Consider the following 13833-nt stretch of genomic DNA (forward strand, 5'->3'; position numbering starts at 1 on the left):
TATGAATGGATGGATAGGTGGATGGATGGGTGGGAAGAAGAAAGGCAGAGGAACTTAATTTAACAACCACAATATCTTAAAATTCCATTTAGTCCCAGTGGGAATCTCTGAACACTCCATTTTCTGTAGAGTTAGAAGAAAAGTCAGAAACGGAGCAGTAAGAAGTGAGTCCCTGGACTCTCCAGGATATGCCCCATCCCCTCTCAGGTGATAGAGTCAAAAGCCCATGTCACCTGCAGCCCGCAGACATAGTTAGTGTTCCACTTATTGGAGTGGACCTTCCTAGAGCAGAGTCCCTCTCCTTGACAGCCACTGCAAATGACAGCCCTGGGTGTGCAGGGCAGTTATGGGACCCAAGGCTTTACAGGTTGCTCCCCTTGAATACCATAGTGGCAGGCAGGAGAGCCTTACTTTTTGCCCATTTAAATATCACATGCTTGTCGGGAATGTCAGCAAGAGCATGCAGGCTGAATAGACACTTTTTAGTTTCCTCTTTCTCCTCCTTGCTCAATATCCTGAGGCCATAATAGAACATTTCTCTGGTCTGTCAGCCTGGCAGGGAGGGGTGGGGTGGTTCACTCAACCATCCCTCTGGGAAAACCCCTGCCAGGCTTCAAAACTGCCAATGCTCTTGGATTCTGCATGGAGAGCAAATGCAGCAGGCAAAAGTGAGGGGAACCCAGGCCTTTGCCTCGTGAAGACCCATTAAATGAGGCCACCCTACCACCTTCTTCTGCAGGAATCAGGTAACAGCTATGCCCAGGTTTCTTCTTTCAAAGAAATGTGCTAAGTTATACTGCAAGAAAAGATACCACCAGCCGGGTGCGGTGGCACATGCCTGTAATCCCAGTGGCTCTGGAGGCTGAGGCAGGAGGATTGCAAGTTCAAAGCCAGCCTGAGCAAAAGTGAGGTGCTAAGCAACTCAGTGAAACCCTGTATCTAAATAAAATACAAAATAGGGCTAAGGATGTGGCTCAGTGTTCAAGTGCCCCTGAGTTCAATCCCAGTACCAAAAAAAGAATAAAGAAAGAAAAGAGAGCACCTTCAAAATTTGACAGCACAGGTTCTTCTAACTGAAAAACTAAAAAGAAAGGCATATTCTGTTGCAAAATAGCAGAAGAGATGGTCACCAGAAACTAAGACTCAGCCTCCTTGTAGCCAGAAGGGCTACAAGCCACGGGGCCAGGAGCATGCCTGTCACTTGCTCCTTTGTAACTGGAGAGGGCTTCTCTTGCACTGCAACCTGCAGTGCCCTGGTGTTAAATGATGTCTTGTAACAAAACCAGAGATGTGGCCCTATTCCTGCAGAGCTGGGCACACATGATTTAATTCACCCTGGCTCCTAACAAATGTGTGCTCAACCTTTTGATGAGGAAAAACTACTTTCAATTGTCCCCAAACCTTAAGATCTGGAGGGGGTGGAGATTCATGTGAGTTTTCTATGCAAACCAGGAAAAGAAGCCTCACTGCCTTGAACCCTGCCTTCTTACAGCTGAACCTGGCAAACCAGATCAATGCTGACGAACAACTACAAGTCAGCCACAGAAGCCTTTCAGAGCCACCAATAACTCCACATTTTGTTTGGAGATTCTGGTTCTCTTGTATGTATTGCTGCTGATTCATGAGGTCTTTTCTTTTCTTATTTTTTTTAACAAGATTAATAGGGAAGTAACTAAAAAAAAAAAAAAAAACGGGCCCCTGACTCTGCCTTCTATGTGCTGTGTGACTCTGAGAGAGGTTTATATCATCTCTGTGTCTGAGTTTTCTCATCCTAAAAATGGGTATAAGATCTTCTTCTACTTCTCTTTTTAGGGTTTTGTAGTTTTCATTATATAAATCTTTCACCTCTTTTGTTAGGTTGATTCCCAAGTATTTTATTTTTTCTGAGGATATTGTGAATGGAGTGTTTTTCCTCATTTCCGTTTCAGAAGTTTTGTCGCTGATATACAGAAATGCCTTTGATTTATGCGTGTTGATTTTATATCCTGCCACTTTGCTGAATTCATTTATTAGTTCTAGTAGTTTTTTTGTAGACCCTTTTGGGTCTTCTAGGTATAGAATCATGTCATCTGCAAATAGTGATAATTTAAGTTCTTCCTTTCCTATTTTTATGCCTTTAATTTCTTTCGTCTGTCTAATTGCTCTGGCCAGTGTTTCGAGAACTATATTGAATAGAAGTGGTGAGAGAGGGCATCCCTGTCTTGTTCCAGATTTTAGAGGGAATGCCTTCAATTTTTCTCCATTGAGAATGATGCTAGCCTGAGGCTTAGCATAGATAGCTTTTACAATGTCGAGGTAAGTTCCTGTTATCCCTAGTTTTTCTAATGTTTTGAACATAAAGGGATGCTGTACTTTGTCAAATGCTTTTTCTGCGTCTATTGAAATGATCATATGGTTCTTATTTTTAAGTCTATTGATGTGGTGAATAACATTTATTGATTTCCGTATATTGAACCATCCTTGCATCCCAGGGATGAATCCTACTTGATCATGGTGCACAATTTTTTTGATGTGCCTTTGTATCCGATTCGCCAGAATTTTATTGAGGATTTTTGCATCTAGGTTCATCAGAGATATTGGTCTGTAGTTTTCTTTCTTTGAGGTGTCTTTGTCTGGTTTCGGAATCAGGGTGATGTTGGCCTCATAGAATGAATTTGGCAGAGCTCCTTCTTTTTCTATTTCCTGAAATAACTTGAAAAGTATTGGTATTAATTCTTCCTTAAAGGTTTTGTAAAACTCTGCTGTATACCCATCAGGTCCTGGGCTTTTCTTGGTTGGAAGTCTTTTGATTGCTTCTTCTATTTCATCTATTGTTATTGGTCTGTTTAAGTTGTGAGTATCCTCCTGACTCAGTCTGGGCAAATCATATGACTTAAGGAATTTATCGATGTCTTCAGTATCTTCTATTTTATTGGAAAGCTGGGAATGGAACCACCATTTGACCCAGCTATTGCCCTTCTTGGACTATTCCCTGAAGACCTTAAAAGAGCGTACTACAGGAATACTGCTACATCGATGTTCATAGCAGCACAATTCACAATTGCTAGACTGTGGAACCAACCCAGATGCCCTTCAATAGATGAATGGATAAAAAAAATGTGGCATTTATACACCATGGAGTATTACACAGCACTAAAAAATGACAAAATCATAGAATTTGCAGGGAAATGGATGGCACTAGAACAGATTATGCTTAGTGAAGCTAGCCAATCCCTAAAAAACAAATACCAAATGTCTTCTTTGATATAATGAGAGCAACTAAGAACAGAGCAGGGAGGAAGAGCAGGAAGAAAAGATTAACATTAAACAGATACATGAGGTGGGATGGAAAGGGAGAGAAAAGGGAAATTGCATGGTAATGGAGGGAGACCCTCATTGTTATACAAAATTACATATAAGAGGTTGTGAGGGGAATGGGAAAATAAACAAGGAGAGATATGAATTACAGTGGATGGGGTAGAGAGAGAAGATGGGAGGGGAGGGAGGGGGGATGGTAGAGGATAGGAAAGGTAGCAGAATACAACAGTTACTAATAGGGCATTATGTAAAAATGTGGATGTGTAACCGATGTGATTCTGCAATCTGTATTTGGGGTAAAATTGGGAGTTCATAACCAACTTGAATCTAATGTATGAAATATGATATGTCAAGAGCTTTATAATGTTTTGAACAACCAATAAGAAAATAGATAAATAAATAAATAAAATTAAAAAAAAATGGGTATAAGAATAGTACTGACCTCATAGTTGTTGTGAGGATAAACTTTTGGACACTTAATATGTATTACTATGTAGCACTGATTAGTCATATTTGCTATTTGAAATATTTTTGTCATGAGATACAGATTATTTTTGTGTAGAAAAATAGATGAGTATATCACCCGAAAAACAAAGGCTTCGTGGTGTTTATGCTCAGAGACTGCCAAGGGAGGTTTTATATGCAAACCATGTGCATATAACAAGGTGAGACACAAATTCCAAATAGTCTGACACCCCAAGAAACTAATGACATATGATAGAGGAGGACGGTTTTTTTTTTCTTTTTAAATCAAGTGGGATTTTTTTAATAGCTTTATGTTGTTTGTTTAGTTTTTTTTCTTTCTTTCTTTCTTTTCTTCTTTTTTTTTTTTTTTCATTTGGTGCTGGGGATCAAACCCAGTGCCACATGCATGCTAGGCAAGCTTTCTACCACTGAGCCACAACCCCCGTCCAGGACATGTTTCCCCCCGCCCCCAATAAAACCACATCTTCAAAAACATGTCATTAAAGGGCACCGTTTATAGCCATGGGAATTGTGGCATTTTCCAAGGTCTCCCTGGAGAAGCTGTTCTGCTATGTCAGGAAGGAAAGGCTGGGAAGGATTCTACTTCCCTTGGGAAATCATCTCAAAGGTTCAAGCCCATACTGGTCATTTGTCATTTCCATCCATTTATTTCATGACCACTGGGCTCCAACTCCCTCCAGCTCCCACTGCGATATGCTGACCTGACCCTGGACTATCTGGAAAATGCCAGTCTAGAAATTGACAGCCGGCTTGCAGAGCAGTCACACTGACATCTACTGGCCTGAAGACTAAGCACAGATGATGCTCAGAAGCTTTTACCAGATTTGAACATCATATTTTCCGCCATTTGTATCACCTGATAACCAGAGGGAGGCAGGAGTGAGAAAGTGTGCGTCTGAGATGTGGCAGGGCTGCCTCTGAGGGAAGGCAGAGTGAACTGAGGCTCCACCAGGCTCCAGCTGGGGGCTTGAGTGAATGGACACACTGCTCCACATCTTGGTTTCTTTATCCGTAAAACAGGTAACAGTAATTTGTTTGCTGATTTGTTAGGAGGGGAGGCACAGGTGATAGGACCTGGCCCGGAAGACAGTCCACAGTGTCCTTGGATCTTGACGTGACTATGTTTGAGATCAGGTCTTTGTGTAGCTGATAGGTATGTCACCAGTCTGCCAGCACAGGAAGTGGGGAGCCCACTGGATGAGCAAGTAGAAAACCCTGACCTTGTCCTTGCATGTGGCTTTGGACAGATCACCTACCCTGTTTCTTTCCTGTAAAATGAAGGGCTTAAATTCACTGATGTTGAAGGTTTTTTCTTTCTCAAACACTGTGACTCTAATGTAAAGTTTCCAGTTAAAATGGGCCTGTCTGTGTGGCCCATTTTTATCCCCCTTCTTTTTACCACAGCCCAGGGCTAAGCCTGTCCCAGGCATTTATTATATAACAACCAGCTGATGGAAAGTGGAGGTTGGAATATCCTCTGCATTGACTGCTAGGAACAGATGGAGTACATAGCTGGGCAGGGATGCAAATCCAATGGGAAGTCCTAGAAACCAAAGAATATTCCTCCATCAGAAGCTGGACTGGAATTTTGCTAATAAATTTGAAGAGTTCAGGGCTTGTCCTATTTTTCACCTATGCAAACTAGCCTCTGTTCACAGGTAGGAAAACTATTTAGGTCTATTTAGGATATGCCTTGTTAATCATGTCATTGAAGCTTAGGTCTCAGGCGTTGGTGGAACATTACCTGATCTTCCTTCCAAGGATAGGTTAAAAGCCACTAGAGCTCACCTACTGCCTATGACTAATCCCTTGCTTTTTCTTTCTGATAACCCCAGCTGGGATGTCATCACGGAGAGGGGCAGCAAATGGTGGCCCAGCAAAGGTAATCATGAAATGAACCTTCTGCCCTTCTTCCTAAACTTCATCAGTGTAGGCATCTGGACATTCCTAGAACTCCAGCACAAAGGCATTTGGGGATTCCATGAAGGGTAGGTGTTAGTTTCCAGTGACTGCTGTCACAAAGTACCACAAACTGAGTGACTTCCAACGACAGAAGTGCATTCTCTTCTGAGTCTCAAGTTAAGCTGTCTGTAGGGCTCAGTCTGAAGGCCCCTCAAGGCTCCACAGGAGAATCCATTTCTCGTTTCATCCAGCTTCCAGTAGTCCCAGGTGTTCCTTGGCTTCTGGCTTTATCACTCCAATCTTCATTTCTTTCTTCAAATATCCTCTCTTCTGAACTTTGGAGGGACACTTGTCATTGAATGTAGTGCCTTCTGGATTTAGTGCTATGAGGATGACATCATGGCATGTTCCTTAATTTTATCTGTAAAGGTCCCTTATCTAAATAAGATCACATTCACGGTTTCTGCGACATGGTATATCTTTTGGGGGGAATGCTACCATGCAAACTACCACAGTGGATGTGGAAGACAGGGGCCAAATTTATAAAGACCAGCAACTAATAGCTGTACCTCAATCCTATCCACTCATGCGAGCTCAGGGCACAACCAGAGGGGCCCCAGTTCTTGCCATGGAATTTCCACAATTTTGGCAGAAGCCCATCAGTAAAGGTGATCAGGAGAGAGCAGGAGGGATCCAGAATCCTAGTGGCTTTTAATCACTTTTGCATCTGAACATACCACAGGATGCCACGCCCTCCCCTCTGAACCCCAGCCTGGCTGGGCTGGTGAAGCCTCAGAAAGAAACCCTCAGAGGAGCAGAGGAGTATGGATTAGAGCACATGGTGCATCCAGCCTGGAGAAGAGATCTCCCAGGTTGATGCTACTAAACACTGTGCTTCTTGTCTTGCAGAATGCTTTCACTGTCTTCATCTCAAAGAAGAAACCCAAATTCTTTATTTACCTTATCAATTAAAAATATAGCTTTAGGACTGAAGATGTAGCTCAGAGGTAGAGCACATATCTCGCACGAGTAAGGCCCTGGGTTTAATTCCCAGTGCATTCTCATGCATGCGCACATGCACATGCACATACAAACATACTTTACAGTTGTACTTATGCATCTCAAATTTTTTAAAAAATTATTTTTATTCAAGTTAGGTATCTGACATTGATCCATTGCTAAATTAATTAAGTGGTCTGTTTAATACTCCTCCAAACACTGGTTTTTAATATCTTTACTAAATTTTTGTACTGTGATGAATATACATAAAATAAGATTTGCCATTTTAGCCATTTTTAAGTGTACAATTCTGTGATGTTAAGGGCATTCACATTGTTGAGCAACCATCACATTATCCGTCTTGGGAACTTATTCATCTTACCTGAAATGAAACTCTGTACCCTTTAAACACTAACTCCCTGTTCCCTCCTTCCCCTGGCAGCCGCCATGATACTTCCTGTCTTTAGGAATTTGGCCACTGGAGGTAACATATAAGTGGAATTCACACAATATATGTCCTTTTAAACTGGCTTATTTTACTTAGTATGATGTGCTCAAAGTTCATGTTATAGTATATGCCAAAAAGACCTTCCTTTTTAAGCCTCTATAATATTCCAATATTCGAATATCCACACTTTGTTAATCCATTCATCCATCAACAACCGCTTGAGCTGTTTCTACCTTTTGGCTATTATGAAAAATCCTGCTCAAATACTTCTTGAGTCCCTGTTTTCATTTCTTTTGGATATACAGCCATAAGTGGAATTTCTGGAACACATGGTAATTCTGTTTAATTTTTTGAGAAATCTCCATACTGTTATCCACAGCAACTGCACCATTGTATATTCTTGTCAGCAGTGCACAACGATTCAATTTCTCCGATTTCTCACCAACATCTGTTATTTTCTATTTTTTTTGATAATTGTCATCTTAATGGATGCAGTTTAAGTTTTTAACTGAATGAAAAATCTATTTAAAATTAATATGACTTATTGCAATAGTTTCATCCCTTCAAAAAAATCATTTAGTTATTAAATATCAAAAAACAGGAAGAAGTTTGTTGTGTTTTGTTTTTTATTTCTATTCTTTGAATTAACCACGTTTTAACATTTTTTCACATTATCCTGACAGTAGTCATGTAGAAATGTATTGCCGTCAATCTGTTTTTTGCCATGGAAAATCTTAAATCTCTCTCTCCTGTCGTATCTATTTTGCACCCTTCTTCAACATTCTTCAGTAGTAAGTTTGAAGCTGACGTCAAATGGACAATAAACACCATCCCATGCAGACAATGGATAAAGCAGGATAGTACCCCAACCCCTGAACCCAAAGTGGAATAACTCATTTTACTGACTCTAGTGGGCAGCTTATTTGGAGCCAGTTTGTGCTAAAAGAGACCTAATTGTAGTCATCTCCCTGAACATCCCATCCCTATGTGAATGCACACAGAGACCCATCACTTAAAAGAGCAAGCAGAATAGTTTGTCTCAGTTGTTTTCCTCTTCTAGTTTGCCCATGAAATTGTAAGTCAGTCAGGATGTTTTGGTCTTGAGCCCTATATCTTCTATGTCTCATTGCTCATCTCAGATTTGCCATGAACACAGCCATAAGGTTTTTTGGACAGGTTAATTACTAGGGCTAAGTGGAAAACTTTTTGAACCAGAATAAGAAACTAAAATATTTTGCATATCAGGTGAGAGTTTAAACTCAAATAATAACTACACAAAGGGGTAATGAAATTCATTTCTATGTCACATTAAAGTAGGCACAAAATTTAGAACCAGGACCCCGAGCTGGTTCTCATCTCTGCCACTTGCTAGCACTTACATGTCTCATTATGCCGTTCCATAATAAGAATTAACCAGGCATTGAGAGGACCAGACGAATATGGTGTTTGTACTGTAAAATGTGATGATTAGTTCTAATGATGGAATTATTAATACATGTAAAATACCAAACTCTAGAATCTTTTTGCTGATTATGTAATGAGTGAAAATAAGGAGTATATGTAGAATTTGGGAAGAAAAAATATTAAGATGATCTGTATCCCCAGAATAAGTGATTTTATTAAAGCACAGAGTGTAGACTAGATGGTGGCAAAGTAAGACATATTAAATTTAGCATATAAGCACGGAGTGTCCAGATCACTCAGAAGATGAATGGGTGGATAAGTGAGAGTCCGGAGCTACTGAAGTCATGAAGCACCCTGTAAAGATGAGGGATCCTTGCAACAGAAGGTGGCTTGATGCTAAGAGTAGGATGCACGCCATGAAAAGCTTGCAATGAAGAACATCTCAATTATAATGAGAAAAGGTGCCAAGTGAAGAGCCCCCTGGGGACAGAGGTAAGGAAAGTTGTTCAGAGTCTTGCTACTGTGCAAGAGGTGTGAAGTGGTTGCATCTCTTAATCCTAATTACTAAATCCTGCATGCGTTTTCTTCAGAGTTCAAGAAGGGAATGAGTTGGTGGGGCAGGGTGGGGTGGGGTGTGGTCAGAGAGAAGAGGGAGGAGGCTTGCACTGATATCTTCTAAAGACTGAGATTCAAAATTGCATCCATTTCTGTTTGTGAAATCTTCCATATTCCCCATTTCATGTCTAGTTTTTATTTTGTTTGTTAAAAAAGGCTATAATTAAAATTTTGTTGTCATTTCTAATCAGATGGCAATTGGATATATACAGAGGGTGGCTTGGTGCTAAGAGTAGGATGTATACCTACTCTTTATACTTCCTACTTTTATACTTGTATAGTATAATTTAAACTTCCTACTTTTCATAAATTAAGAAAAATTACAAGTTTTAAACAGGTAACGGCTGGTTAAGTTTTTCAGAAAACACAATTAGACAAATTCATTAATGGCATCTTCAAGCTTTTCCTTATTAGCTCCAGAAAACTCACCTACCTTTTGACCCTTTTTTAAAAACTAGAAGATGGGCATGCATTTGACTTCACACTCCTTAGCAACACTCTGACAGTCGTCCCTGAGGAACAACACATTGGAATACTTTTCAGAGAGGGAATGAAAGAAAGGCTTGATGATTTTGCAAGGCTAGTTTTCTCAAATCAAACTCTGGATCCTTCACTGACGATCAGCTGCCACCTGTCTTGGTTTTCTTGTGGAAGCCTTCCTCTTCTAAGCAGTTCTCTTCACAAAGATCTTTTCACACGCTGAGAAGGAAGTCTCTAGAAAACCCCACAGATGGCCTCATCCCTCCACCCCCACCCACTCCATGTAAACCATGAACTTTCAGTTTCTGACCTTTGTCGGTGAAGAAAAGCATCCAGGGCTCAGGAACGTGTGTGTGTGTGAGATATGGATGCTGATGAGAGAAAAGGAGTATAATATTTCTATTTTATTTTTCTGTTATCAGAAAGTATCTTTCTCAGTCATCAAAAAATTTTATTTTGAACTTATTTATTTAAACAGGATCTAGCTAAGTTGCCCAGTCTGGCCCTAAATTCACTATTCTCCTGCCTCAGCCTCCTGTGTAGCTGAGATTATAGGTGTGCCCCATCCTACCCAGATCAAACTACATGTTTTTGGCAAAATAAAGTTTCTTTTGCTGGCTTATGCTATTTTTATATGAAAATAGAACAACTACAAGAAATGGTAGCTAAAATTAAGGCCTCTGAATTAAGATAGAAATTCAGGAAAAATTAAGAATATATACTGTTTTATAGAGTGTACATTAAACATTAATGTAAGAACCAAATTAGCCACTAACAAGATATCTGTAAAAGTACTTTTTCATCATCCACAAATTCATTATTCAAACGTTAATTCTTCAGAGACCATCTTCTAATTTGGTATATTCAGTTAATGCAAGCTAAAGGAACTTAAGCAATCCTAAGCAAATATAAGCTAAATTTGCTGTTAAAAAAAAAACACTTAAGATGGAATAACTAACATAAATAGTTTTAGAACTTTCTGTCACCCCAAACTAGTTATATCATACACTATATTCTCCACATCCTAACACCATTCAATTTACATCAAAAATAAATTAAAAACTAATAGGACGACCGACTTTAGAAAAATACAAAAAAAAAAATCATTTAATTTCCTCATCTGTTTATGTTTAAGCCACTGAAGGTCAAGCCAAAGTCATGCCAAAATTGTATTTGCACAGGAACTATTTAGTAGGGTAGCAAGGAAGAGAAGGTCTGAAGTTTTTAATTTGTAGAAGGATTTCCAAACTCCTACTCTCTAAAGACAGAGTATACACAAAAATCCATATACTTTGAGAATAAAAGGCAACACTATTTGAGAGGTGGCCCATAGCCATCGAAGCTTTACAACTTGTTCCATTTTCTTGTTTCCTCCACTTCAATTCATTCCAGAAGAGAGAACTCAACTGAACAAGGAAATTGGCCAGCACAGCAGGTGCCTGGGATAGCATCCATCATTGCTATAAGTCACAGGGTTTTTGTGAAGGCACCTAGGTTGTTGGCCTAATGAGAAAGGGCCAAGCACACACAGCACCCAAAGAGACCTCATACACACCGGGTATGTTCTTCTGACCATATTACACCTCGCATTGCAAGCCATTGGGACAGAACATTGCTGGCTATTGCCGTTGCTGAGTTGCATCTTGACCTTCAAAAGTCTCAGAGAGCTGTCACAATCAGGGCTGTCACTGCTGCTTCCGCCACCAGCTCCTCCTACCCATGCCCGGCATCTGCAGCAGCCTGCTCCTGCCCCAAGAACTCAATTTGTGGTGAGAGACAAGTTCCCACATCCTGTTGAATGAGGCCTGGTGCTGCCTCCAGTTTCAGAGGCTCAGCCTGCTGGACCCCATCATAGCCCATTCACAAGTAAATGGAGGTCCTATCAGAGATCGGTAAGAGTGGGGTCATGAGTAAGGAGTCAACACAGAAGCTGAGGAATCGTTCTCAACTACAAGCTATGTGATCCATCGTAGTCCATTAGCCAGTAGGTTTAATGCTTTTGATGGGGAGCAATGTGCCAGGCCTTAAGGGAGTGGTTGTGGGACAGTGTGGTTGTTGAAGAGGGGAAAGTAAAACCAGATTCCTGATTGTACATCTCCCTAGGGAAACTGTCCACTTGAAGTATGTCAAATATAATTTAGTAACATAAATATTTAGATAGTGTTAATAGGAATGAAAAAGTTCACTTTTTTTTTTTTTTTTTTACTATCTGTAGTTAGAGCTTGCCCATTTATCATATTTGTGAAGTGTTTTGTCTCTGGTACTACATTTTCAGTTAGCTTCCATTAACCCTAACTTTACATGTGGCAGCAATGAGAATCGTTTCATTGTATAATTTCTGACAATAATAAATTTTAACATTTATCTTAAGATTTTAAAAATTCCCTTTTTCAAACTTGCCAGATATAATATATCAAGTCCCTTTAAGGAGAAGAGACAAATTCTCACTGTGTGTGTTTTTGCACATGCACCCATGAGTGTGTGTTGTGAAGAGGTGTAGGACGTACTGGCAGGGATCGAAACTGTTATTTTCTTTCATCTAGACTTATGAAAGAGTAAGGCTGAATACTATTGTTGTATGAAAGTTTGAGCTTCTTGGGTCTATTATATATTTTCACCAGCTTGCTTCCTGCCTCAAAGACAGAAGTTTCTCCAGCTTAAGGAAAAATGTTGTATCTTCTCAGTCTTTTTGTATGCCTACTGGCCAGTCCTTGGCACAATGCGTCCTAGGACTGAGCAACATAATCATCACCCCCATGGAAACTGGAGCAATGCCACCTTAATCTGTTTCCTTCTCTCTTCCCTCCACTCTGGCTATAGTCCCTGAAGGCTTGGATAGGACTAGGACTGGCTTCCTAGAACTTTTTTTTTTTTAATTCATGAGCCCCCTCACAACCTCATATTGCTCTGTGATGCCCCTGTGCCTACGACCCTGATGTGGGTAACAGTGACAGTGTCAGGAGTGAATTATGTTCAATTAGAATAACCAGCAACTCAGACCAAATAAGTCCTGGGTAAAAACATTATTTCAACATGATAATAACAAAGAAAACCCACACATGGTAAAAATTTATCAGTGATTTTTCTGAAGAACTAATTTGGGTTAACTGTTATTATTCATGAATAGTCTCTCTCATGATAAAATTATGTTCAATCAAGTGAAGGCACTTTATTATCTTCTTCTATGGGCTCTAACCTAGGAAGAGTAACCACATCCATAGGAGCCATTCATTTTCTTCTTGCTTTGATTGCAAAAGTGGCACAAACCCATCTAAGGAGGTAAAAATCTGGCTTCCAAATTATTTTAGATTCATTAATTACCTACAGTTTGTGAGTCTTTCACTTCTCTTGTGCTCTAAAACACTTAGTAAAGATGAGACTTGGAAAGTCAAGTAACCTTAAAACCATCTCTAGTTGCAACCTTTTGATACTGTTTAGTTTCTATACAATCATCTGTAGGGGTTAGAGGTAGTATATCATAAAAAATTAAAAACAGACTTTCTGGTAAGTTATTTTCAAGAATTCAAAAGCAACAGAACTCTCTCAGGGTTTTTCAACCTCAGCACTGTCAACATTTTGGACTGTGATATCTTGTGGCGGACAGTCCTGTGTACCTTTCCTGTGAAAGGGAATACCAAGCAGCATCCCTGGCCTCTACTGGTGAGATGCCAATGGCAATCCCCTCCACCCCCCACACTCAGGCATTTCAATAAAAAATGCCTCCAGATATTGGCAAGCATATCCTGGGGAAAAAATTGTCCCCCACTTGAGAAACACTTTATTAGCTTAATATACAAGTCCTTTAAAAGCCGAATACATAAAAAAAAAAATTTAAGAAACCCATTCCTAATAAGAGTGATGACATGTTTTTGGTTTTCTGTATGAAACTATACCTATGAACTGGCTACAAAAAGAAATGTTTTTTGGATGTATTCCATTTCTTGGAGTCTGTCTTCCATGCAGTCTCAACCTTTGTTTAACTTGGTTGACTGCCTCCATGTAGAGTGCTAAAGGCAATGAGATTTTTCTGGAATTACGGACTGTGAACTGGAAATGCAAAAGATACAAGGAAAACATTGTTTTTCTAATAGCCTTCTTCCTGGGGCTGTAGCAAATGTATAAGTTTATACCAGTGAGAATACATAATTCTGTTAAAAAGGAAAATTCATGTGAGCTAAAGAAAATTGATTTTCTGAACAAAT

At 39.8% G+C, this 13833-nt stretch overlaps 1 protein-coding gene across 4 annotated transcripts in view; it reads left to right on the forward strand.

The window, feature by feature from the left end:
* Fyb1 (FYN binding protein 1) overlaps positions 1–13833 on the forward strand; it is a 164719-nt gene that overhangs the window by 44493 nt on the left and 106393 nt on the right. The window contains exon 1 of one of the 4 annotated variants that reach the window (XM_046422240.2): positions 622–746. The exons of the other annotated variants lie outside the window; for them this stretch is intronic. The gene's annotated coding sequence lies outside the window, so the exon portion shown is untranslated. Of the gene's footprint in view, positions 1–621; positions 747–13833 lie in introns of those variants that run through there. 4 annotated transcript variants of the gene reach the window in all.

The sequence above is a fragment of the Marmota monax genome, unplaced genomic scaffold (assembly GCF_021218885.2).
Source record: "Marmota monax isolate L192 unplaced genomic scaffold, Marmota_monax_Labrador192_F-V1.1 WCK01_AAM20220418_F8-fsc00077, whole genome shotgun sequence".
Lineage (NCBI taxonomy): Eukaryota > Metazoa > Chordata > Mammalia > Rodentia > Sciuridae > Marmota > Marmota monax.